The following is a 27,355-nucleotide window of genomic DNA, read 5'->3' on the forward strand; positions in this document are numbered from 1 at the left end:
ACTCTTAGTTATGGCATGCAGGATCTAGCCCCCTGATCAGGGATCAAACACAGGCCCCTTGCATTGTGAGCTTAAGTCTTAGCCACTGGACCACCAGGGAAGTCTGTAATAATCAGTTCTTATGGGCAGTATGGTTTTCCCAGAAGTCATGTATGGATGTGAGTTAGATAATAAAGAAGGCTGAGCACTGAAGAATTCTCATAATTCTCCAACTGTGGTATTGGAGAAGATTTTTGAGAGTCCCTTGGACTGCAAGGAGATCAAACCAGTCAATCCCGAAGGAAATTAACCCTGAATAGTCACTCGAAGGACTGATGTTGAAGCTGAAGCTTCAATACTTTGGCTGCCTGATGTGAAGAGCTGACTCACTGGATAAGAACTTGGTGTTGGGAAAGATAGAAGGCAGGAGGAGAGGTGGTTCACAGAGGATGAGGTGGTTGGATGGCATCACAGACTCAATGGACATGAGTTTGAGCAGGCTTCAGGAGATGGTAAAGGACAGGGAAGCTGGGGTGCTGCAGTAAATGGGGTCACAAATTGGACATGACTGAGCAACTGAACTACGGCAGTGGGCAGTCTGACATGTTTTACAATCGCCAATCAGTTTATTGTGAAATGGGGACGATAATCGTATTTACTTAAACTTGTTTTGGGGAGATGAAATAAGTATATGTAAACTTTTGAAAAAGTACCTGGTAGACAGTGAGAATTTTATAAACATTAGCTACTATTACCTTTTTTCCTCCCCCCCTTTTTGCATATGAAGAAAACAAAGTTGACAAAGAGCGAGTGACAACAGGCTTGGTGCTGAAAACCAGCTATCTACTTTCTTTGGCCATGCCACCTGGCTTGCAGGATCTTAGTTCCCTGACCAGGAATTGAACTTGGGCCCCAGAAATGAAAGTGCCAAGTCCTAACCAATGGACTATCAGGGAATTCCCAGAAAACTAGCTATCTTGACTCTCATCTCCTGGCTCTTTCCCTTAGATCATTTTCCTTCAGGAGCAGATTCAGCAGTCTTTTAATAGTTCTACATTAGTAAGTCTCTTAATCATATTCTGTGTAGTTGCTAAGTCATGTCCGACTTAATGACCCTATGGACTGTAGCCTGCCAGGCTCCCCTGTTCATGGGATTCTCCAGGCAAGAGAAGTTTTTCAAAAATTATAAAATAATGCTTCCAAACTGTACTGACTGGAAAGGTTCTTCTACTTAGATAATTCTAAGTAGTCAGCATACTTAGTGTATATGATTCCTATGTCTTGGAATAGCAGAAGCATTTGAGGAAGAATTTTTTTATCAAGTTCTTTCTCATAGACACTTCTTACAAGTTAAGACCACATCCCTCATGGTTGCCATACAAAGAATCTTGTCTTCAATCAGCTCATTAAGGTACCTTTGTAAAGATAGTGTTTTTTTAAAGGCACTTTGCCAGCTCCCTCAAACATAACTTTGCAAATGGACAGCAAGAAAAACATAGCAAATCACTTCCATATGGCTCAAGGCAATGAAAAATTTTTTTGATTAATGACACATTCAGTACAACAAAATAACTTCCAAGTCTGCTAGAGACAGTAACTTATCTGCTACATTGATTTTCCGTGTGATTTTTTTCATTGTTTTGACTCTGTAAAAACCCTTCTAAACTCCCAATTGGTTCATTTTTAAACAACCACCTCTTCCAAGGTGATCACCTGTTCATATTTGTCAGCCCTATCAAGCAAATAGCTGGTCTTAAACTTATTTTAGAACCAGCTGCTTTAAACATATGCTTCAATATTCAAGGGATTTTTTTTTACAGACTCATCAGTTGATAAAATCATTAACATGTCATCTGCATATGCAAGTACTAGTTTGAGCATCTAAAACTACTCTGCTTCCTTCCACACCTGTCTAAATTGTGAACCAAGCAAGTTAGTTTACATCAAAAATTCTCATCAAAGGGCTTTTAATTAATACATAAAGGACCAAATGGGTACTCTACCGTTAATGTTTTCATTATCTGGATCTCTCCATTCCTCCCAGACAGAAACTAACCACGTCATTTTCACACTCTCAACAAACTGAAAAGGTATTACATAAGCCTTAAACATGCTCTCTCCCATAAAGAGCTTTCTTTTTTTTTTTTTCTCTTTTTCAAAGAAAATAGGGTAAAAATTCAGCTGTCTTTTATTCTGTATGTTTTACAGTTTCTCTTGGTATAATGAAACCATCTGCCACCTCTGTCCCTAATGCCTGGAATGAATCAAATCATCTTCCTTGCAAACATTGTTAATCTCACAGTAATCCTTCCTAATCACTTTGTAATCAGCACTCCAAGGGGCTGAAGGTCCTTGACTCTTAATCACGATATTTTAATCATCATTCTTGTGAGACAGCAGTTAGTAATCCTTGAATCTTGGGCTTATTTCTTCCCAACTTCCTAATTATTCCCTAGAACAAAGAACAGAAGCTCTCTAGATAAGAGAAACCAGATCTCTCTGGCTAGAACTGGTTGGGAGAACATGACAGTCTCAGGGTGGTGTTTCTGATGACTATTATTTTCAGTTTTGGACACTGAAGACATCTCCTTATTTTTGTTTTCATTCCCAATTTTCCTTTGTTTTCTTTTATTTCCTTATTCTTTATCTTTTTCCTTTATTGCACTTTTTACCTTACCAAAATTTTGTGTAATGATTTATTTTTCCATTTGGCATCCTTAAAAGGCTTTGGTCTCTGGATGTATAATTAATTCTTATTTTTATTCTTTCTCAAGCTGAGAAAATTTCCCTCTATTTCTAGTTTGCTGGGACCTTTTATCATGAATCAGTATTGGATCTGATCAAATGCTTTTTATGCATCTATCAATATGACCATGATTTTTCTCCTTTGGACTTTTGATGAAATGGATTACATTAATGGATTTTTGTCTCTATATATTGTTAGGGTGCAATATTCTTACTCTTTTATATAACTTTACAATTTATTTCTTTTTCTTTCTAATACTTTTTTCCTGAAAGGGATGGAAGAAACTCATGACATATTTTAAGACTTGCTGTCTTATTAAGTAATTGAATATTCCTTTTTCTTCATAACTTTTTCTCCATCACCAGTTTAAGATTGTGTTACTTTCTCATCTCACAATGTCTTTCATGGCCATGTTTATGTAGCACTTACCATAAAATCTATTTCTATTCTTAAAATTCATTCAGTTAATTTACTTTAAAAATATTATGCAGGACTACTATTTGTTAGGCACAAAGCAGAAACTCATTCACCATTTGGTGTAAGGCCCCGTGTCAGCTAAATACCTCTTGCCTAGAATCGAAGTTTAAATGCATGATCTTTAAGAAACCAATTGAGAAACTGGCCTTTTCCTTTGGTTACTTAAATAATAAAAATGATCACTAGAGAGCTGGATGTATCTTTTATGATTTCCTCATCCCAAGTCTCATCCTGTAGCATATTTCTCAAGTTTCCAGGTATAGATTGGTAACTAAGTGTGTTCTGATTGCATTTGATGAGAATGGGCCTGGAGACTCAAGGCAGAGAGGACCTGAAATGTCTTCTCTCTGAGTCTGTATTAGGAAAGTAGTCACTTCATAACTGATGCCTTTGCTCTCTGTTTCTCTCCACTCCCATCAGTGATCTCCCTCAAACATAGCACTGATTTTCCTTTTTGACAATTCAGTGGTTTTTAGTATGTCTACAGAGTTGTGCAATAATCACCACAATCAATTTTAGAACATGTCTATCACCCCCCAAAGAAACTCCTGTCCCTTAAATTTCATGTCCCAGTCCTCCCATCTCACCATCCAGTACTAGGCAAATACAAATCTCCTTTCTATCTCTATAGATTTCCCTATTCTGGACATTTCACATAAATGGAATCATATACTATGTGGTCTTTTTGTGCCAGGCTTATTTCCCTTAGCATATTGTTCTCAAGGACCATCTATGTTGTAGTATGTATGGATACCACATTTTGTCTGTTCATCAGTTGATGGGCCCTTGGATTGTTTCTACCTTTGGACTATTAGGAATATTGCTGTGTGTACATTCATTTACTCATTTACAGGTTTTCATGTGAGCATGTTTTCATTTCTCCTGGGTATAAACTTAGGGATGGAATTGGTGGATCATAATATAACCCTATGTTTAACTCTTTAAGGAACTGCCACACTGTTTTCCAAAATTAATGCACTATTGTACATTCCCACCAGTGGACTTCGGGGGTTCCAATTTCTGCACATTCTCACCAACACTTGTTACTGTCTTTTCTATTGTAGCTAAACTAGTGGGTGTGAAGCAGGGTCCCTTGCAATTTTGATTTGCATTCCCTTATGACTAATGATGCTGAGTATCTTTTTATGTGTTTATTGGCAATTTGTATATCTTCCTTGGAGATATACCGATTCATATCCTTTGCCCATTTTTTAATTGAATTTTGTTTGCTATCAAAAATTTTTCTTTTCTTATGATGTCTTTGCTTGGTTTTAGTAACATGGTAATTGTGGTCTCATAGAACAAGCTGGGAAGCGGTCTCTCACCTTCGCATTTTTGGAAGAATTCATGAAGAACTGGTATTAACTCTTCTGTAAATGTCTGGTAGAATTCATCCTGTGAAGTCAACACTAATTTTTTTTTTTTACCTTTCTGTTAAAAACTCTTTAATGGTTACCAATTATTAATGAATTAGATGCCACATCCCATATTGCACCTTCTCTAATGTCACAGTTTGCATTCCCAGTCTTATGTTCTACTATTCCCAACTAGCATCCTGCTGGTTACACCAAAAGGTAACTTGATCACAGGCTGTCTTGCCTCTTGCCTTGACTTTGCTTCTCTTGTACCTGTGTGTCTTACTAGCCAGACGGCCATTCCCCGTACTGCTGCTGCTGCTAAGTCACTTCAGTCGTGTCCGACTCCGTGCGACCCCATAGACGGCAGCCCACCAGGCTCCCCCATCCCTGGGATTCTCCAGGCAAGAACACTGGAGTGGGTTGCCATTTCCTTCTCCACCATTCCCCCTAAGGCATCTCAAATCCAGGACTTTCCAGGCAGTCCAGTGGTTAAGACTGTGCACTTCCCCTGCAGGGGCTGTGTGTTCGATCCTGGTCAGAGAACTAAGATCCCTCAGGCCAAAAAAGGCATGTCAAATCCATTTATACCTTGAAACCTTTTCTTGACTCTCCTGTTAAACTAGTTTGGCTTTTTGGGGGGATATTTGGACCAACTTCCTCTAATAGCCATCTGAAAAAACCCAAAAAAACTCTCTTGATCTCCACAGTATAGGACTTCAAGTCTTCATAATAGATTTCCATACAGAAAAAGCCACCATAATGGAAAAGCCCAATTCCAGTTAAATTGGGACCTGTTAGTTACTCTGGTAGTGATAATTAACTATCAAATGCTTATATGGAATCCACTGTGAACAGTATTTCTCTGTGAGCTCTTTTTCCAATGTTCAAATAATTAAAAAGAATTTTTGCTTGAGGAACTCATTATGAATGACTTCTCTGTGTTTCACCATATTTCTGAGGAAAATTTGTCTTTAAAAAAAATTGATTCAGTACTGGGAGAGGTTCTGCATGCCTTTTTGCTGACTTTCCAAGTCTCAAAATAATGATCTTCACAGTAGGGAATACCAAAGAAGCTAATGGCAGAGTTACAATGCTAATCGTTTTCTAAAGACTACTTCTTCTTCCAATAGCTAAAATAAAGTTTTTCAGTATTTTAAAGCTGCGGTATAATTTTTTTGTTGAGAAACTGTATGGCCTTAGTAAATGTAGTAATATATATATATATACATATATATATGTATATATATATATATAAAACATTACTTTTCAAGTACATGGGAAGATTGTGTTTTCTTAATATAGTTTTTAAATGTTTATGAGGGGAAAAAAGCTAAAAACATTCTCCTGTTTTGCCATGTTTTGAGGGGGTTACCACATGAGTGAATTAAAATTTATGACAAAGTGAGTGCTGTACTAACATTGCTAATGTATATGTTTGCTAAATTTCATTAAGATAAAATTTTATTTTAGTGATGAATGAGTTAAGAAGGAAAGTTTTAGATAACATAATCAACAAACATCTCACAGATCTATACTATTATGTAAATATTGTGACTACAGCTATATTTTTAGCTGACTTCAACAATATTGCCAGTTTTATCTCAGCATTAGCTGTAGAGGTATGTTGGTATTGCCTCTATTATTACTATCAATCAAAAAATGATAATAGCTATATCTATTTATTGTCTCTTACTGTATCCTAGGGGCCTCCCAGGTGGCGCTAGTGGTAAAGAACATGCCTGCCAATGCAGGAGACTTAAGAGATGCTGGTTTGATCCCCGGGATGTAGGCACTTATATTACCACCTAACTCACAATAAACCAAGAAATGTATTTAGATCAAGTTGGATTAGATTCGGTTACGAGTAACAGAAACCTAAGATAATGATATCTTAAACAAGCAAGAATTTCATTCCTCTCACATTAACATCCAGAGGTAGGCAGTCTAGTGAAAGTGAACTCGCTCAGTCGTGTCCGACTCTTTGCCACCCCATGGACTGAAGCCTACCTGGCTCCTCTGTTCATGGGATTTTCCAGGCAAGAATACTGGAGTGGGTTGCCATTTCCTTCTCTAGGAGATCATCCCAGCATTGTAGGCAGTATAGGGCTAGTTCCAAAGTTCTGCTCCACAAAGTCCTTAGGGATCCAAACTCTTTCGCTCCCTAAGTGACCACTAGCTGCCATGCCAACAGAAAGGAAAGGAATGAAGAAAAAGGGGGTGAAAGAAATATACCAGCTTCCTTAGGAATGTTTCTACAACATGATATTTCATTTAGAGCTCATTGGCCAGAATCTAGTCACATAAGCATACCTAAGTGGGCGGCCATGTGCCCAATTAAAAACTGGGGAATCTAAAACACAGAGAAAAGAGGTAAGATATTGGGGGATAATTAGATTCCTTCTCTGTGACAATATTATTAATTCTATTTTATAGATAAGGATTTCCCTGACAGTCCAGTGGTTAAGAATCAACCTGGCAATGCAGGGGATGTGGGTTCAATCCCTGGTCCAGGAAGATCCCATGTGCCACGGGCCAACTAAGCCCGAAAGCCACAACTACTGAGTCAGAGCACCTGTGCTCTGTGCTCCACAATAAAAGAAGCCACCACAGTGAGAAGTCTGAGCATTGCAAAGAAGAGTAGTCTCCACTCACCACAACTGGAGAAAACCCATGCATAGCAATGAGTGCAGCCAAAAATAAATAAATAAATACTTTATAGATAAGAAATTTGAGCCTTAGAACTAAGTTGTCCAAAATTCATCTGGTTAATACATGTTTCAGGGAAGATTTATAACTAGGTTTATCTACCTGAAAGTTCTGTGCTATTGAAGCAGAAGCAAAGGGAATGGAGTAACAGTAATTACTTTTAGGAGCCTAGCAACATTGCCTTAAATGGTGTCTCAGATAGTTATTGCCATGTAACAAACCATGCCAAACTTAAACAATAAGCACTTATTTAGCTATAGGTTGATTGAGCAGTTTTGCTGATCTAAGACAGTCTTGGCTGATCTCTACCCAGAGGTTGGCAGACAGCTGATCTAGAATTGCCTTGTCTGTGATAACTTGATATTGCTCCACACAGCTCTCACCCTCCAAAAGGCTAGTGTGGGCTTGATCTAGTAACATGGCAGCAATGTAAGAACAGAAGCGGTTGAAACTTCTTGAGGCATTGGTTCATGATGGGCTGAATGTTATTTCTACTGCATTCTATTAGCAAAGTAAATAACAAGACCAGCCCAGATTCTAGAGGGGAGGAAGTAGTCTCCATCTCCTGATGAAGTGCAAGTCACATTGGAAAGAGCATGGATGCAGGAAACCACTTACAAATACAATATTTTCTTCTGCTACCCTGAACCTGGAGTAAGTCTAGGAAGTGATACAGAGAGAGAGTCTGTGACTAAAGATTGCCTCATTGTCCTGTGAAATTGTAATTAGTCCTGAAGTGCATTTTTCTCTAAAACAGAATGTCCATGTTAAATCTTAATTAAAGGTGTATGGATATCATCAGGTTCTTGAGAGAGAGAATGAAAAGAGTTAGCTTTGTTTTCTGGATTGGACCAGTTTGTTTATTCATTCGCTTAACAAAAAAGCACTGAGTCCCTATCATGTACCAAGAACCTTGCTAGGTACTGAGATATGATGATTAACAAATCCAGAAATGGGACCCACTTTCCTGGGGTTTACCACTGGGGTTGGGGAGATGAGAGATTAATCAGTTTCACAAATGAATACATTATGACAAAAATGCAAAGAGTGACATGAAGCAAAGATATATGACAGTAGGGGACTTTCTAAAACAAAGCTGATCTGGTCTGGGGCATCCCTGAAGGCTTGCTTGAAGAAGATATGTTCAAATTGAGATGTGAAGGATAAGTTAGAATTACCGGTCAGAACGGCCATCATCAAAAAATCTACAAACAATAAATGCTGGAGAGGGTGCAGAGAAAATGGAACCCTCTTGCACTGTTGGTGGGAATGTAAATTGATACAGCATTTTAGAGAACAGTAAGGAGATTCCTTAAAAAACTAAGGATAAAACTACCATATGGCCCAATAATCCTACTACTGGGCATATACCCTGAGGAAACCATAACTGAAAAATATACATGTACCCCAATGTTCACTGCAGCACTATTTACAACAACTAGGACATGGAAGCAACCTAGATGTCCATCGACAGATGAGTGGGCAAAGAAGCTGTGGTACATATATATACAACAGGCTACTACTCAGCCATAAAAGGGAGTGCATTTGAGTCAGTTCTAATGAGGTAGATGAATCTAGAGCCTAATATATAGAGTGAAGTAAGTCAGAGAGGGAAATACAAAGATCATATATTAATGCATGTATATGGAATCTAGAAATGGTACTGATGAAACTATTTGCAGGGCAGCGATGGAGATGCAGAGAGAGAACAGACTTATGGACACCATGGGAGAAGGGGAGGGTGGGATGAATTGAGAGGATAGTATGGAAACATCTACATTACCATATGTAAAATAGATAGCCAGTATCTAATTTGCTGTTTACAGGGAGTTCAAACCCAGGCTCTGGGACAACCTACCTACCGGGCTGTGATGGGGTGGGAGGTGGGAGGGAGGTTCAAGAGGGAGGGGACATGTATATACCTATGGCTGATTCATGTGATGTAAGACAGAAACCAACACAATATCATAAAGCAATTATCTCCCAATTAAAAATAAATTAAAAAATTTTAAAGGCTTATAGTGAGAGAAGACAGGGTTTCAGGCATTTTAAATGTCCTTAAGTGGCAATGAGTCCCGCACTTATGAAGGACTGAAATAAAGCCATTAGGGCTGAAGTACAGAGTGGGAGGAAGCAGATTACAAAAGATGGAAGGGTTAATGGCTATTAGATTATGTTGGGCCTTAGGTGATTATGAGAAACTATGTCTTAAATAAACAGAGAAAGATAAATATCATACGATACTGCATATACATGGAATCTAAATAAAGGGTACAAATGAACTTATTTACAAAACAGAATTTGAGTCAAGGATGTAGAAAACAAACTTATACTTACCAGAAGATAAGCAGGGGAGAGATAAATTGGGAGACTGGGATTGACATATATATACTACTATATATAAAATAGATAATTAGTAAGGCCCCTCAGTGCAGCACAGGGAACTCTACTCAATATTCTGTAACAGCCTATATCAGAAAAGAACCTAAAAAAAAGAGTGGATATATGTATATGTATAACGGATTCACTTTGCTGAACACCTGAAACTAACACAACACTGTAAATCAGCTATACTCCAATAAAAAAAATTTTTTTAAAGAACCTTTGTTTTTACCTTCAGAACAAAAAGGAGTCATAGAGAATGACCTTGTTCTTTGCTGCTAAATAATTTCATACCAGTAATTATTGGAAAGTTTAAGTATCAAGCCAAAAGAGGAACTTTGCCCTGATATGGCTCTGACTGAGTGAATTTTATTTGTGAAGTGTGTATGTGTGTGTGTGTGTGTGTGTGTGTGTGTGACAGAAACATAGAGACTGAGACACAGAAGGAGAGACACAGAGGGCTGGGTGTGGTGGCTCATTCCTACATCTGGGCGGTTGTCTGGGCTGGTTTTCGTTCAACAGTTATTTGACTGACATTTGACACTGCTGCCTCTTTAGAATAAGGTCTTTCATAATTCCCTCCCATTTCCCTGCATGATTTCTGTCCATCACTGGGTAAAGCAGAATTATTCCTAATGGATTTTTGATTTGTTCTTTGGAGCCCCCATTTTTAGTAAGCACACAAAAAACTATTCATTCACATTGCTACCTTATACTAAACGTTCTTTGTTAAGTTAAAGCCTACAGGCTGGGTAGCATAAATAGCCAAGAAAAAAATTCATTGTACGCCAGTTCTAAGAATCTGGCACCAAATGGTCCTCTAAGGTTTGTTTAAACAAGAAATATATTAAAAGTGAGACATTTTTCACGGAGATGAGGGTCTTGACCGCAGAAACTTCCTCTTTGAGCCTTGGTCCTGGGGCCTTCCCAGGTGGTGCTAGTGGTAAAGAATCTGCCTGCTAATGCAGGAGGCATGGGTTTGATCCCTGGGTGGTGTCTATCCCCTAGAGAAGCAAATGGCAACTCACTCCAGTATTCTTGCCTGAGAAATCCCATGGACAAAGGAGCCTGGTAGGCTACGGTCCATGGGGTTGCAGTGAGTCAGATACGACTGAGCACAGATGAGCAGATGGCAGGAGCTTTAAGGAGCCTGTCAGTGAAGTTTCCCTTCAGAGAAGAGCCAATGGGAAGATGCTTCACTTTGGACATTCTACATCTTTTCTCTTTTCTAACGAGAGTTTCAGCTTTTTTAGGCTTAGCCCATGTCAATACTGAGAAGAGGGTCAGAGAAAAGCAGCTGGAAGTGAAAATTATTTACTTTAAGCACGTAAACGGTTCTTCTGTGAAATTATGGTATTCAGTGGCTTTCAATCAAATTAATCTTAATTTTCTAGCCACTTCACTTCTAATTTGATCTTGTAAAAGGGCTTCACCATTAAGGATGCAGAGCTGGGGTCAGAACGTTGGTTTTCTGTTCTGCCCAGGATTGCACTGGTCTTCTTTCCTCATCTTTTGCCCACTCCCTGATGAGACCTCTGTCCATTCCCACCTTGCTGCAAATGATTACTTAGGTGTTAATTTAATCATGAAATTTAATATTTTACTTCATATTTTGTTCTGAAGCATTTCTAGGCTTACAGGATGTTTAGAACTGACAGGGTCATTCATTCAGTCATCTCATATTTGCGCTTTGTGCCAGGCATTGCCCCAGGCCCTCAGTAGCTTCCCTTCCAATAGAGGAGGTAGATACACAGAAAAGCCATTATAATCCAGTCAAACAAATGCTATTATAGAAGTGTGAGCCTGTAATAGGGAAGAAAAAATCTGGCTCCATATTGGATCTGTTTCTTTTACTTTAACCTTTGTATTCTATTGCTTTTGATACAAGTTAATTATATTTCCTGTAGCCTGAAATATACAGGATAGCTCATTCTCAAGGCTCTGACCTTTAAAGGTATAAAACTTTCCCATTCATAGAGAGATTTTAAAAAAAAATGGCATAACGCGTAACGGTGAGTAACATTTATCTTGTTGGAGGTTTACAGGAACAGCATGACCTGACCTACGTGGACAGTTGTAAGAACAAAGGACTCCAGCACCAAGAAGTTTGCAGCAACCAACCACACCCCTTCCCCTTTTAGAATAAAAGAAGCCTGAATTCTAACTTGGGTAAGATGGTTCTTTAGGACCCTAGTCTACCATCTCAATCTGCTGGCTTTCTGAATAAAGTCACTATTTCTTGCCCCAACAACACATCTCTCAATTTATTGGTCTATCATACAGTAAGCAGTATGAGTTTAGATTGGTAACAAGCAAAGTACAGTGGGAAAAAAGGAGAAGTAGTTTCTTAATCTATCAGGAGAAAACCTTGAAGACTTCCCAGAGCTGGCAGCGAGCAGATCATATTCAGAAAACAGGTGTAGGAATAATGTTTCCATTGGAGAACAATGTGTACAAAGACATGGAGAAGCTGAGGGACCACTAGTGGCAAAGGACTGCTTTGAATATTGTGTCAGCAGTGAAGCCACTGCCAATGACCTTGAAATGCTGGGGTAAAATCTTGAAGGACCTTGAATGTCTATGTGCAAATACAAGAGAATTTAGACTTTAAACTAGTAGTGATGGAAAAGCATTGAAGATTTTTTAGCAGATATTTTATGTTAGAATGTCCACTCTGAAACTGAGGGTTATGGATAGGGTAGGAGGTGGAATCAGGGAGATTAAACTCAGGGAAGTCTAGAAAGAGGCTAATGCAATAGTCCCAGCAACAGTGAAAGCCTGAGCCAGGGCTCTAGGCGAAAAGGGGAGAGATGTTCAGGACTGAAAGATCAACTGGGTGGGAAAGGGAGGAATATAAAATGAACCCAGACTTTTCTGGTTTCACTAATGGGACGAAAGATTGTACCGTTCACCTACACAAAATCTAGATATTTTCATTTAGGGCTGAATGATGAATTCACTTTTGTGCTTTCCAGGTTCCGATTAAAGACATGGAATCCTGGAAATATGCCGTGTGAAAAATCTGAGACAGGGTCAAGGACAGAACGTTGGGCTTTTGCTGTTCAGTCGCTAACTTGTGTATGACTTTGCAATCCCATGGACTGCAGCACACCATGCTTCCCTGTCCATCACCAACTCCCGGAGCTTACTCAAGCTCATGTCCATTGAGTTGGTGATGCCATCCAACCATTTCATCCTCTGTCGTCCCCTTCTCCTCCCTCCTTCAATATTTCCCAGCATCAGGGTCTTTTCCAGTGAGTCAGCTCTTCGAATCAGGTGGCCAAAGTATGGGAGCTTCAGCTTCAGCATCAGTTATTCCAATGAATATTCAGGACTGATTTCCTTTAGGATGGACTAGTTTGGTCTCCTACAGGCCAAAGGACTCTCAAAAGTTCTCCAACACCACAGTTCAAAAGCATCAATTCTTCAGCACTCAGTTTTCTTTATAATCCAACTCTCACATCCATCAGTTCAGTTCAGTTGCTCAGTCGTGTCTGACTTTTTGTGACCCCAAGGACTGCAGCATGCCAGGCTTCTCTGTTCATCACCAACTCCCAGAATTTACTCAAACTCACATCCATCGAGTCAGTGATGCCATCCAACTATCTCTCACATCCATATTCACATCCACAGGGTTGACTGGTTTGATCTCCTTGCTGTCCAGGCAACTCTCAAGTCTTCTCCAACACCACAGTTCGAAAGCATCAATGATGGAGTACTCCACACTTCAAGATTAGAGATGATGTCCTCAACTCTGAATAGATTCCAGGTCCCGCCCTAGGTGATTTAGAAGGTTCAGGTGAGGCTTAAGAATCTGTTTATAAAAAGCTCTTCAGGGGATTCTGATTAATAGCTAGAGCTGAGAACCACAAATCAAGTCCCACCCTATTCCAGGAAAGAGCTGGAGCCTGAGATTCATGTGGTGGAATGACTTTCCCAAGGTCACAGAGCTCCCTAGAAGCTAAATGCAACTCAGATTCCCAATCCACAATCCTTTGTCTGCAGGCTCAATTTTGCATTTAGATTTGATAGTCTTTGTCTTTTTTAGATTTCAAAACCACTAGGGACAGTCTGCACGTCTATCTATTGTTTGTAAAATATGAAGTTATAATAGCAAGTCTGACTAAGCAGCAGATCTGGTGGACTGAGAGAGAGTTGTCTCTCACACGTCCATGCCACTGGTTTCCTAACAATTCTATCTTTCACAGCACTCCTATTTGTAGAGAAAAAACATTATCAGTGACTCAGCCTCGATATTCTGCTAGTAGCTTTTTGCAGAGTCTGGTCTTGGACCTAATATCTTAGTATATAGTCTAGACCATGGGAGGAAAAAAAAACCTGCCTCTATTTTTGTGGAAGAAAAACAGATCCAGAATCTGCAAGTCCCTAAGAATTTATGGATGATGTAGAAATAAATTCTGGTGGTGCCAGAATGCCGGAATGCATTGGTGGTGCCAATGCAGGAGACGCAAGAGACACGGGTTCAATCACAGGATCGGGAAGATATCCTAGAGAAGGAAATGGCAACCCATTCCAGTATTTTTGCCTGGAAAATTCCATGGACAGAGGAGCCTGGTGGGCTACAGTCCATGGGGCCTCAAGGAGTCAGACACAACTGAGTGACTGAGCACACAGGCAGAAATAAAAGACAAGATGGAGGTATTTAAAAAAGCTGTGATCTCATTGGCTGTGGGATACCTTCTGTGAGTACCAGGATTTCTCTCTGGTTCTTCTGTCCTTTGGAGCACGTATCACCCTTGGAATGAGTCACAAGAATGTGACTTGCTTGCATCAAAGAAATGGTAGCATAAGCAATGTGCATCACTTCTAGATGGAATAAACATGCCAAACACCTCCATTCTTCATGCTCTGTGACCCTGCCCCAGCCAACCTAGAAGCCTCGAGTTGAGGTGGTGGCACAACAAAATGGACCAACCTGGACCATGGAGTGACTCTGGTGGTCAGAGTTCCTCTGATGACCAGAAGGAAATGTAGTATGAGTGGAAAAGAGAACTCAAAACTATGGTTTTAAGTCATTGAGATTTGGAGATGATTTGTTTATAGCAGTATAATTTAATGTAATCTGACTAATGCACTGATCAACCGAAAATGTGAAGCAGGCAACGAAAAACCCAAACCCTGAAGTATCACAAACAGAAAGATCTCTGCAGCCTACAGTGGTCCTAGAAGGCAATGCTGATCAACTGAAGTAATGGGACATAGACCGGATGCAGTTCAGCAAAAAAAAAAAATTCAGGATTATGCACTTGGAGTTGAAAAGGGAACATGTTCAAAGGCAAGGTGCCAGCCACTCAAAGGCAGTTGGCTGGAAAATTAAAAGTATAGCTTTAGTGGATAGCCAGCTGACCGGGAGGAATTGTCACAACCCTGCAGTTCTGTTGATTGAAAAAAAAAAAAAATGCAAGCAGAGAACTGTGGCAAATGAAAAGCATGTCTGTATCATGAGGTAATTGCTACACTGCTCTGCACAGATCAGAACTGTAACAGAGCTGGGCCAGCTCTGATTCTCCATCGCTCAATGGGATTCAGAGAATGTGGAGAGGGTTCAGAGAAAAGCAAAACAGTCATTCAGTGACCAGCAAAGAAGGGCTAAAGACCTGGGATTATTTACCCTAGAGAGAAAAAGCTTCAGGGTCACTTGAGAAGCATCAGTGCTGAACACAGACTTCAGAAGAGCCATGGCACAGGGGATGATGGCTGTGTTTTCTCTGTTGCCAAGAATACAAAAAGAATGGGCTTATTAATGTTAAGCAAAAGGAAGAATTTCCTAACCCCAAGGCTTTTTGACACCAGATAGCATGGGAGATTTTTCTCTGGAGGACACCACAAAGATCAATGTTCTTTTGAAAGTTACGGATTCTCTGGGTGCTTCCTGAAGCGAAGGGATGGAAGGTTTACCACCTTGCTTTTCTGCCATGACCCAAGTGATGGATGATGTCCACTGGGATACACACTCCCATGGGCATGCTGATGTTTTACACAACTCCTAGTATGCTACTGGTGGCTGCACTTTTCCTTCTCTGAAGAAAACATCAGAAAACGAGAGCCGTATTGTGAGCAGGATCACTGTAAATCCTCTTTTTTAAAAAAGTCAAATGTGTCAATTCTTTAAACTCTTGTTTGTAAAAATAACCTGTGGTGTGATAATTCAACATTTATTTAACAAATGGTAATTGAGTGAGGTGTGTGTGTGTGTGTGTGTGTGTGTGTGTGTTGGGTAGGGGATGCCTAAGGCTAAATCAACATGCAGTTACAGTTCAGTGCAATACATGCTATTATGTGGAAAATGTGACCTGTTTTGAGACCACGGGGAGGGGTTGACTGGGTGGTACTTGAAGGTCCAGGGAGGACACCAAAGAAAGGTGTGTATGAGCTGAAGTCCACAGTGGGAAGGAGAGAAAAGTTGGTCGATAGAGGCAAAGAGGGAAGAAAACAGGAGAAAAAGCCTGTGTGAAAGCCTTTAGGCTGGACACATCTGGAGGAATAGAGAAATGGGAACATACCTGAACACAGACCTGGGGTTGAGGAGAGTAGGTGATGACAGGAGACAAGGTAGGTTTGCAGGAGCGAGGACACTTGGGGGTCCTGTCTGTCACATTGAGAGGCTTGGTTCCCAGGAGCATCATGGGGCCAGTGGACTGTGTTATATGGGGATGGACATGATCATGTTGATATTTCAGAAAGTTTACATATTTTTCTGGCAACCGTGTAGAAAACTGATTGCTGGAAACACTTTGAAATTAATCTTGCCTGGGTTTGAATCTATGTTCTCTATGATTCAGTTAAGTTCAGTCACTCAGTCGTGTCCAACTCTTTGCAATCCCATGGACTGCTGCACGCCAGACTTCCCTGTCTATCACCAACTCCCGGAGTTTACTCAAGCTCATGTCCATTGAGTTGGTGATGCCATCCAACCATCTCATCCTCTGTCGTCACCTTCTCCTCCCTCCTTCAATATTTCCCAGCATCAGGGTCTTTTCCAGTGAGTCAGCTCTTTGAATCAGGTGGCCAAAGTATGGGAGTTTCAGCTTTAGCATCAGTCCGTCCAATGAATATTCAAGACTGATTTCCTTTAGGATGGACTGGCTGGATCTCCTTCTTTTCCAAGGGACTCTCAAGAGCCTTATCCAACACCACAGTTCAAAAGCATCAATTCTTCCACGCTCAGCTTTCTTTATAGTCCAACCCTCACATCCATACATGACTACTGGAAAAACCATAGCTTTGACTAGACAGACCTTTGTTGGCAAAGTAATGTCTCTTCTTTTTAATATGCTGTCTAGGTTGGTCATAGCTTTTCTTCCTAGGAGCAAGTGTCTTTTAATTTCATGGCTGAAGTCACCATCTGCAGTGATTTTGGAGCCAAAAAAAGTTTGTCATTGTTTCCACTGTTTCCCCATCTATTTGCCATGAAGTGATGGGACCGGATGCCATGATCTTAGTTTTCTGAATGTTGAGTTTTAAGCCAACTTTTTGACTCTCCTCTTTCACTTTCATCAAGAGGCTCTTTAGTTCCTCTTCACTTTCTGCCATAAGGGTGGTGTCATCTGCATATCTGAGGTGATTGATATTTCTCCTGGCCATCTTGATTGCACCTTGTGCTTCATCCAGCCCAGCATTTCTCAGAATGTACTCTGCATATAAGTTAAATAAGCAGGGTGACAATATACAGCCTTGACATACTCCTTTCCTGATTTGGAACCAGTCTGTTTTTCCATGTCCAGTTCTAACTGTTGCTTCTTGACCTGCATACAGATTTCTCAGGAGGCAGGTCAGGTGGTCTGGTATTCCCATCTCTTTACAAATTTTCCATAGTTTGTTGTGATCCACACAGTCAAAGGCTTTGGCATAGTCAATAAAGCAGAAGTAGATATTTTTCTGGAACTCTCTTGCTTTTTTGATGATCCAATGGATGTTGACAATTTGGTCTCTGGTTCTGTATAATTAGCTATAAAATTTTTGGTAGATTAATCTTGTTGAATCTCAAGATTCAACAAGAATCTCCTCATCTGTAAAACAGACATCTTAATGTCTGTCTGGCAGGGTGTCTCCGAGGATAAACTTAAGAACTGCATGGAAGAGGCCTGCCTGATACAGAGGTGCGTGCTCGACTAAATTCGGCTCCCTTCCCTACGAATTTATAATCAATTAGCAAACGATAAAGGTATTTGACACAGTGCAGAATCAAACACTTTTTTTTCATTTGAGAGTGATTATTGCAGGGGTTGGGCTTTTCCCAGTGGCTCAGTGATAAAGAATCCATCTGCAATGTTGGAAATGCAGGGGACTTGGGTTCGATCCCAGGGTCAGGAAATTCCCCTGAAGGAGGAAGTAGAAACCTGCTCCAGTATTCTTGCCTCAAGAATCCCATGGACAGAGGAGCCTGGCAGGGTACAGTCCATAGGGTTGTAAAGAGTCAGATACGACAGAGCGACTGAACACACAGTCACTCACATCACAGGGGTAGTTTCTGGAATCCTCTGGACACGATAGAGATCAGACTAGATTTTCCTGCAGCTCTTTAACCATCTTTGTGGTTCTTTGTAGAATCCTTTCCAGTTTTTCTTTAAATTCCTCTTCAGTTGTGGAGACCACAGCTAGATTAGTCACCGGAGAGGATTTGTGATTATTAGATCAACATCGTGTAGTCACTCTCGCTGCTGCCTAGCCATATAAACCCAGTCAGCTGGTCCCAGCTGACCAATAGATTGTGTTCCAAGAGTTCAATAGTATGTGGGTTGTTTAGAACACAGAAAGCCTTTCCCCATAGAAACAGAATTATAGATAGTGGCTTGTTTCCCAGGCCAGTGCGTAAAAATCTAGTTAATGCACACACAGCTGAACCAGGACCTGGCAGTAACAGTCACTAAAGCCCTTGACTTGCCTAAGTCCCAGTGGGACTCCTAGTGCCATGGAGACCTGAGAACCTCTGAACCCTTGCAACCCCAAAACCTCTGAGGGAGGTAAGAAATGGGCTGACAGCCTTTTCAGAAACCATAATTTGCAACATTATTTCGAAGAACACTTCTTTGAACTAGACTTTTACCTGCAATTGGGGCTATTAGCATATACGCAAGTAATCAAGAATTACCTTATGATAAGGGGCTTCCCTGATGACTCAGATGGTAAAGTATCCACCTGCAAGGCAGGAGACCCAGGTTTGATCCCTGGGTTGGGAAGATCTCCTGGAGAACGGAATGGATACCCACTCCAGTATTCCTCCCTGGAGAATTCCATGGACAGAGGAGTCTGGTGGGCTACAGCCCATTGGGTCGCATAGAGTTGGATACTACTGAGCGACTAACATACACACACACTCCTTATGATAAATACACCTACAATATGCTGGACACTTTTCCTAAATCTACCTTAGTTATCTTTAATCCTCATGATAATCTTATAAGGAAAATACTCTTCTCGTCTTGCTGGAGTCTTGAGATTTTGCATGGTCCTGGAACAGGCAGGTAGAAGGTGGTGAGAGTGATGTGGGAGCCAGGCATACATGCAAAGCTGAGAGCTTTTCACTGCACAACACTGCCTCCCAGTGGAGTGTGCTTGACACATACCCCAGAGTCACTAAATCAACCACGTATGATCTCCCCTTGAAGTAACAAGTTCTTCATTCATACATCCAACAAAGAATCTTTGAGTGCTTCCAATGAGCGAGGCCTTGGGAACACAAAATCAAATTAGACTTGGTGCTCTTACAGAGTAGTTGAGAAATGGAACAAGTAAATCAAGGGTTGAAATCAATGAGACAAGAATATGATCAAATTTAAAATAAAAAATTACCCAGAAACCCAGAAGAGAAATTAATCAGACTAGGGTGGTTGTGATGGTAATCCAGAAAGGCTTCCTGGAGAAGGTGAGATGAGCTGAGTTTTGAAGAATGAATTGGAGTTAGATATAAATCTAATGACAAAGGGTCGAAGGATTGTCCTTCTATTCAGAAGGAACAGCAAATTTAATTGCACAGGGACACTGAACACATAAAAAATATGTCAAGCAGGGATTTCCCTGGTGGTTTAGTAGCTAAGACTCTGCATTATCATTGCAGAGAGCCCAGGTTCGATCTCTGATCAGGGAGCTAGATCCCACATGCTGTAACTAAGACCCAGGGCAGCCAAATAAATAAATAAATATAAAAATAAATATCTTTAAATATGTTAAGTATTTCTTTACCCATCTGATTTGTGATACATCAGCACCATGAAAACATGGAATAGCTGATAATTTACCTTGTGGGACAGTAGGCAAGTGAAAATAGCATTTATTATAGCTTTTTGTAAAAAAAAAAATTATGTATTTGGCTATGCTGGGTCTTAGTTGCAGCATGCAGGATATAGTTCCCTGACAAGGGATCAAACCTGGGCCCCCTGCATTGGGAGCAGAGTCTTAGCCACTGGACCACCAGGGAAGTCCCTATTATAGCTTTAATTTGCCTTTATTTCATAGTGATGTTTTTAGATTCTTTATATATATAAGTGTATATACATGTATTTTTTCTTTGAACTGTGTATATTTTGTTGATTTCTCTATTGGGTATTTTGGCCATTCAAATATTTGATTTGCAAGGAAATGAAAACACTAATTTGAAAAGAAACCTGTAACCATGTTCACTGCAGCATTATCGACAATAGCCAAGATATGGAAATAAACTGTGTTCGTCATTGGATGAATGGATAAAGAAGCTGTGATACACACACACACAGACACAATGGAAAATTAAAAAGAAATGGAAAAAGAAATGGAAATATAAATGGAAAAATAAAAAAAGAGGGAAATCTTGCCACTTGTGACACATGGATGGAACTTGAGGGCATAATGTTAAGTGAAGTAAGTGAGACAGAGAAAAACAAAGACAGTATGATCTCACTTACATGTGAAATCTAAAATAAAAACAAAAATAAAAACATCTTGAACTCATAGACACAGAGACAGATAGGTGGTTGCCAGAGGCAGTGGGTGGTGAGTGGACAAAATGGGTGAAGGTAGTTGAAAGCTACGAAGTTCCAGTTATAAAATAAATGTCACTGGGATAAAACATACAACCTAGTGACCATGGTTAATAATACCGTGCTGTATATTTGAAAGTTGCTGAAAGAATAGATCTTAAAAATTCTCATCACAAGAAAAAAATGTGTATCTATATATAGTGATGGATATGAACTAGATTTACTGTGGTGATCATTTTGCAATATGTACAAATACTGAATCATTATGTTGTACCTCTGCCACTAATACAATGTTACATGTCAATCATACCTCAGTTAAAGCGTTGATTTGTAAGAGCTCCTAACTCATTGTATGATCTTTTTATCTTTTGATTTTTTAAAAAATCCTTTCCTAAAAGCCTTCCCCAACTTGGACTATTTTTCAAAAATTAGGTTCTCTTTTTACCTTCACATCTTTGATCCAGCTGAAATTTGGTCCAGTCAGTGTAAGGGATCTGGTAGTGATGCCACTATATTTCCCATCCTGCCTTGCAGCTTTTTGCCCTCAAGGCTGGGAGCCAGGAGCCAGGCTCCACAGGTGAACCTGGAGCAGAGATGGGCTTCCCCTCACGTGATAGGAGTCCAAGAAAGCTGGGGCCATACGTATGGGCTGCAGCTGGGAGGAGGGTAGTCGTTCACTCTGGCGGGATGGAGATGAGAGCAGCTCAGACCAAAGAGCTGAGAGCAACTCAGACCAAGGGGCTGAGAGCAACTCCAGCACCAAGTCTAAGCTGCCTGGTGTCTCTTCAACACATGCCCCCAGCCCCGCAATTCCATTTCTGTTGAATGAGAAAACCTGGTCTTTGATGCAGGCAGCAATAAACCTGCTACAGGAGAGTGAGCTCACAGAGAGCCAACCCCCCCGCCACCCCCACACACACACACGCATCCCTCAACAAAAGAAAATAAACAAAACAAAAATTCCAAAGCACAAGACAGAAATTAGCACTAAGGAAACCAACACACGGAAAGGGGGAGAGATAAATTGGGAGGTTGAGATTGACATATATGCACTACTGTATATAAAATAGGTAACTATTAAGAACCTACTGTATAGTTCAGGGAACTCTATTCAACACCCTCTAATAATCTGCATGGGTAAAGAATCTTAAAAAAGAGTGAATCTCTGTATGTGTTTAATGGGTTCACTTTGCTATACACCTGAAACCAACACAACATTGCAAATCAACTATACTCCAGTAAAAATTAATTAAAAACAATAATTCAGTAGGGGTTTAGACAGGAAAATCAAAATATGTTTTGAAAATCAATAATTCTATATTTCCAAAGCAAGTGACATTTTTCAATTTGTAAAACAGAAAAAAAAAAACCCCAGAAAGCTGACACACTAAACAAGGTAATTTAACTACTACTTAAAAGACCAAAAAAACAAAACACTGGCAGCCTTTCCACTGAAATCTCTTTTCAATCTATGAGGACTTGTCTCATTGTACCTTCAGCTGTGCTCACTCACTCCCCAGATAACTAAACCACTTCTCTGCTCCTACCCTCATCTCCATATAGCATTACCCTTCCAATATCCAATACCCCTCCTCAACCCCCCAAACCCTTGGCTGTTTGAAAATCCCTACACCCTCTACCTCATTTGTGAATGATACCCTTAGCTTCTTATTCTAAACCTAACATGGACACCCACCCCCACAGGTCACTGCTACCCAGTTATTCTCTTCCCAACCCCCCACTCCTGCACCCTGGTACTCCTGAGCCTGAAGCTGTCCTCCTCTTTCCTCATTGATGTTTCCAGGCCATTCCCCTCATCCTGCCTAGATTCATCCAGCTTTGACCTCATATCATCAGACTATGTCACCCACTATCCACAACTCCTTGGGCTGTATTATCACTTGGTTCAGTAATTGGAGCTCCCAGCTCACTGTCAGTCTCTTCAAGTTGATTCCTGTCTTGGTTCTTGGTGATTTTTAACATACACACTGATGGTCACTTCCATACCCAGGCCTCTCAGAATCTTGAGCCCCCCATATCATCTCTCCTTCCACATCTGCACTTAACCTCTGTGGTCATTCTCTAGACTTTCTCTACACCAGTCACCACGACCCCTCCAGGCACTGCACTCTCTGAGTGAGACCTCCTGTCTCCCCAGCTCGCTTTTTAAAACATTGAAGTATGTGACATATAACAGCATATTAGTCACAGGTGTACAACACAATGATTTGTACATTTGTACAATGATTTGTATAGCATGATAATATATACATAATCATTTGTATATATTACAAAATGATCACCCCAATAAATCTAGTTAACATCTATTACCACACATAGTTACAATTTTTTTCCCTGTGATGAGAACTTTTAAGACTCATTCTTTTAGCAACTTTCAAATATACAACACATTATTGTTAACTGTAGCCACGATGCTGCACATGACATCCCCAGGATGTATTTATTTTATAACTGGAAGTTTGTACCTTTTGACCTCTTTCATCTATTTCACCCATACCCCATTCCCCACCTCTGTCTGCTCTCTGTATCAAATGAACTTGTTTTTCTCCCCGCAAGATTCCACATGTTAGTGAGACATATAAGTCTTTGTCTCTCTCTTTCTCTGACTTATTTCACTTAGCGTAATGCCTTCAAGTTCCGTCCATTTTGTCCCAAATGGCAAAATTTCTTCCTGTTTTATGACTGAATAATGTTCCATTCATTATTTCTTTATCCATTCATCCACTGATGGTCACTTAGGTTGTTTCTGTATCTTGGCTATTTTAAATAATACAGCTATGTACAAGGAGGTTCCAGCTCACTTTTCCTAGAAACTCAACCTCCATCTTTTCACTGCCCCATTCTCCCCCAATCCCTCTCTTCTTACACAAGTTAAATTCTGAAATCAAATAGTATAATTACTCCTTTGCATGTACTGTCAATTACCAAGGCCCTTTCTCAACTTATACTAGAAATTTAATCATATATTATATATTCTTTTGTGTCTGGCTTCTTTGCTCAATATTGTATTTATGAAATACTTCTTTTTGTTTGAGCAGTTTATTTTCATTTTGTATGGCACCCTATAATATGAATACCCCAGGACTTATTTCTTGATTATGCATTTGCTTTTGGCTAGTGCTTCTGTGAACATCCTCCTACCTTCTGTGCATACATTTCTATTTGGAGTGGAATTGCTGAGTCACAAGGACTGCACTTCTTCAGCTTTAATAGGTGATGCTAAACTGCTTCATGGTGGTGGTACTAATTAATTTATAATCCCATTTGCAGTGTATGAAAGTTCCAGTGGCTAGCATCCTTTCTTACATTTGTATTATCAATCCTTTTAACATTAGCCATCCTGGTGAGATTGTAATTGTGTAACATTGGGATTTTAAATTTGCATTTCTTTGATTAAGGAGGTGAAGCACTTTCATACATATTTATTGGCCATTTGGAGAACACTGTTGTGAAGTATCTTGCCCATTTTACCAATGGGTTGTCTGTGTTTTCATGTTGATTTCTACGAGTTCTTCATAGGACTGTGAGTTAAATGTGTTGCAAATAACCTCTCCCATTCTGTTGCTTACCTTTTTATTCTCCTGCTTTTTTGATGAATAAGAAGTCTTAATTTTAGGGAACTCTCATTTATCAATCTTTTCCTCTGTGGTTAAGAGTCTGTGGTTTTGAGTCCTATTTAAGAAATCTTTTTCTACCCTGAGGTTATGAAGTTAATCTATATTCTCTTCTAGATTTATTTTGTTGCCTTTCACATTTGAATCTACAGATGTTCTGGAATTTTGGTGTGAGGTAGTATTCAGCTTTATTTAATTTTTTTCTATTTGGAAATTGTCTCAGAACTATTTGTTGAACTGTTACTCTTTGTGACATATCATATGTTCGTTGGGCTTCCCAAGTTGTGCAGTTAAGTGTTAAGGAATCCACCTGCCAATGCAGGAGACCATTTGATCCCTGGGCCGGGAAGAGCCCCCTGAAGAAGGAAATGGCAATTCACTTCAGTATTATTGCCTGGGAAATCCCATGGACTGAGGATCCTGGCGGGCTACAGTCCATGGGGTGGCAAAGAGTTGGATATGACTGAGCGACTGAGCATGAACACACACACATAACTTTGTTGTGAACGGCAAGTATACAGATGTGAGGGTCTGTTTCTGTTTCATTTAATAAGGTCTGCTTTTATCAGAATGTATCCATTTCATTCAAATTTTCAACTGTGCTTCCGTAAAATTGTTCATAACATACTTCTGTCTTTTCAGTGTCTGAAAGATCAACAGTGATATATCCCTTTTCAATTTTGACATTGGTAATTTGCCTTTTTTCCTTTTAAAATCAGTCTCACTAGAGATTTATCAATTTTGAAAGTATTTTCAAAGACCAATTTTTGGCTTTTCCATTCTTTTATTTTAAACTTTCTGTATCCTTATATTATAAACATAAAGTTGAGCATATATGTGTCTATGTATGTGTCTATGTATCCATGTCTAACAGTCCAGGATCAAATTACATGAAGAAAAAAATATGTTCATATATCCAGTTTGTAATATATATATGCAAATTAAATGCCTCAGTGGGGTAAAAAATTACAGTACTATACAATCTGTGGTTGGTTGAAACTTGTGTTGTTTAAGGGTCAACTGTAAAGTAATATAAGAAAGGCACTTAGAATGGGACACTGACTTGTAATAAGTGCTCAGTAAATGGTAGCTGATCTTTTAAAATTCTCTTATTTTTAGTTTTTTGCTTATATTTTGTGCTGGTTGTGTTGTCTTATAAATAGTAAGTCAGTGAGTGTTGTTTTTAAAATGTGGTTTGGGAATTCCCTGGCAGTCCAGTGGTTAGAACTCAGCATTTTACTGCTAAGGGCCTGGGGTTTAATTCCTGGTAAGGGAACTAAGATCCCACAAGCCGTGAGTCACAGCCAAAAAGAGAAAACTGTGTTTTTATTAAAAATAAACATCCAGAAAGCACACAAGCTATAAATCGATAGATATTCATAAAGTGAACAGAGCTGTGGAAACAGCCTTCAGATCAAGCACACCCAGAAACTCTCAACTTGCCTCCTTCCAGGCACTGGTCTCACCAAGGGCACCATTTCTAACAGCACAGATGGCTTCACATTGTTTTGAATTTTATCTGAATTTATATAATGTGTGCACCTTCATGTATCAGCTCTTTTGCTCAACATTATGTTTGTGAAATTTGTCCATATTTGTAGGTGCAGCTGCACTTGTTCACTCTTATTGCTGCATAATACTTTATCATGTGATGTATCACAGTTTAGTTTTGCAAGACCCTTGAGAGTCCCCTGGACAGCAAGGAGATCAAGCTAGTCAATCCTAAAGGAAATCAATCCCGAATACTCATTAGAAGGACTTATGCTGAAGCTGAAGCTCCAATATTTTGGCTGCCTGATGTGAACAGCCGACTCTTGGAAAAGACCCTGATGCTGGGAAAGATTGAGGGCAGAAGGAGAAGAGGGCATCAGAGGATGAGATGGCTGGATGGCATCACCAAGACAATGGACATGAACTTGGGCAAACTCCAGGAGATGGTGAGGAACAGGGAGGCTTGGCGTGCTGCCGTCCACAGGGTCATGAAAAGTCAGACACGACTGGGCAACTGAACAACAACAAATATGGTTGATGGTCTTTTGGTCTTTCTTGGCTAGGACTATCTCAAATGATGCTTCTGTGAACACTCTTATGCATATATTTTAGTGACCCTTATATGCATTTTGGTTGGGAATATGCCTTGAGATGGAATTGCTGGCTCATAGGATATGCATTTTTTCAATTTTACAAGGCACTGTTAAACTGTTCTACAGAGGGGCTGTGCCAGTTTACATTCCCACAAACCTTCCTTTTAATAAGAGTTTGTAATTGTCATAACTGTTATGACCAATGTCATGTTATTTTGTGGTTTTGTTTTCGGTTTCCTTGCTGTTCTTTTAGATTTAGTTCTCCTTTCAGTATAAACAGAACTTTGTTTTGCTTGCCTTTTGAAATAACTTGGAGGATAAAGAACCTGTTTTTAATTTTACTAATGGTTACTATACAGCAATTCACAATTGTTGTCACAAGTCTGTCTAATTATCAAAATTACAATAAAAACAATTATGTTGACTCACTTTTCATGAAAGGCAAAGATTGCAGTGCTTTTGCTCCCTTCCCTGAGTCCTGTCTTCAAGAAATTAATGCTGTGTCATAAATTCTATCATCCAAAATTTAGCCCATCAGAGAGGTGCTAATTTGTAAGGCTTGATATTGGCCCATATTAAATTGATCCAATGGCACAATGCCATTGACCTTGAATGCTGTTGCAAGAAAAGCTATGAAACTCCTGATTGTAATTATGAGGATCTTGTTCATTGCATTACTGTGTTTTCCCAGCAAGGCATTGTTCCCAGATCTCAGAATCAGAAACTGTGCTTTTCATGAGCATGTGGCTTATTTTTACCTTACGAACCCAGATATTTTCCTTTTTATAACACTGATTTGTAAGAAATTTAGAATACATTGGGTTGGCCAAAAAGTTCTTTCAAGTTTTCCCGTAAGCCAGGAAGAACCCAAATGAACTTTTGTCCAACCCGATATTTTATTTCTCTATGTTTATATCTTTGAAAACAATATTATACTCTTTTGGAAATGAGACAAAATATGAATCAGTGTGGCAGGGCAAAGATGGCTTCCATGTCAATGGTGGTTATCTCC

Source organism: Dama dama, chromosome 21, assembly GCF_033118175.1.
Source record: "Dama dama isolate Ldn47 chromosome 21, ASM3311817v1, whole genome shotgun sequence".
NCBI lineage: Eukaryota > Metazoa > Chordata > Mammalia > Artiodactyla > Cervidae > Dama > Dama dama.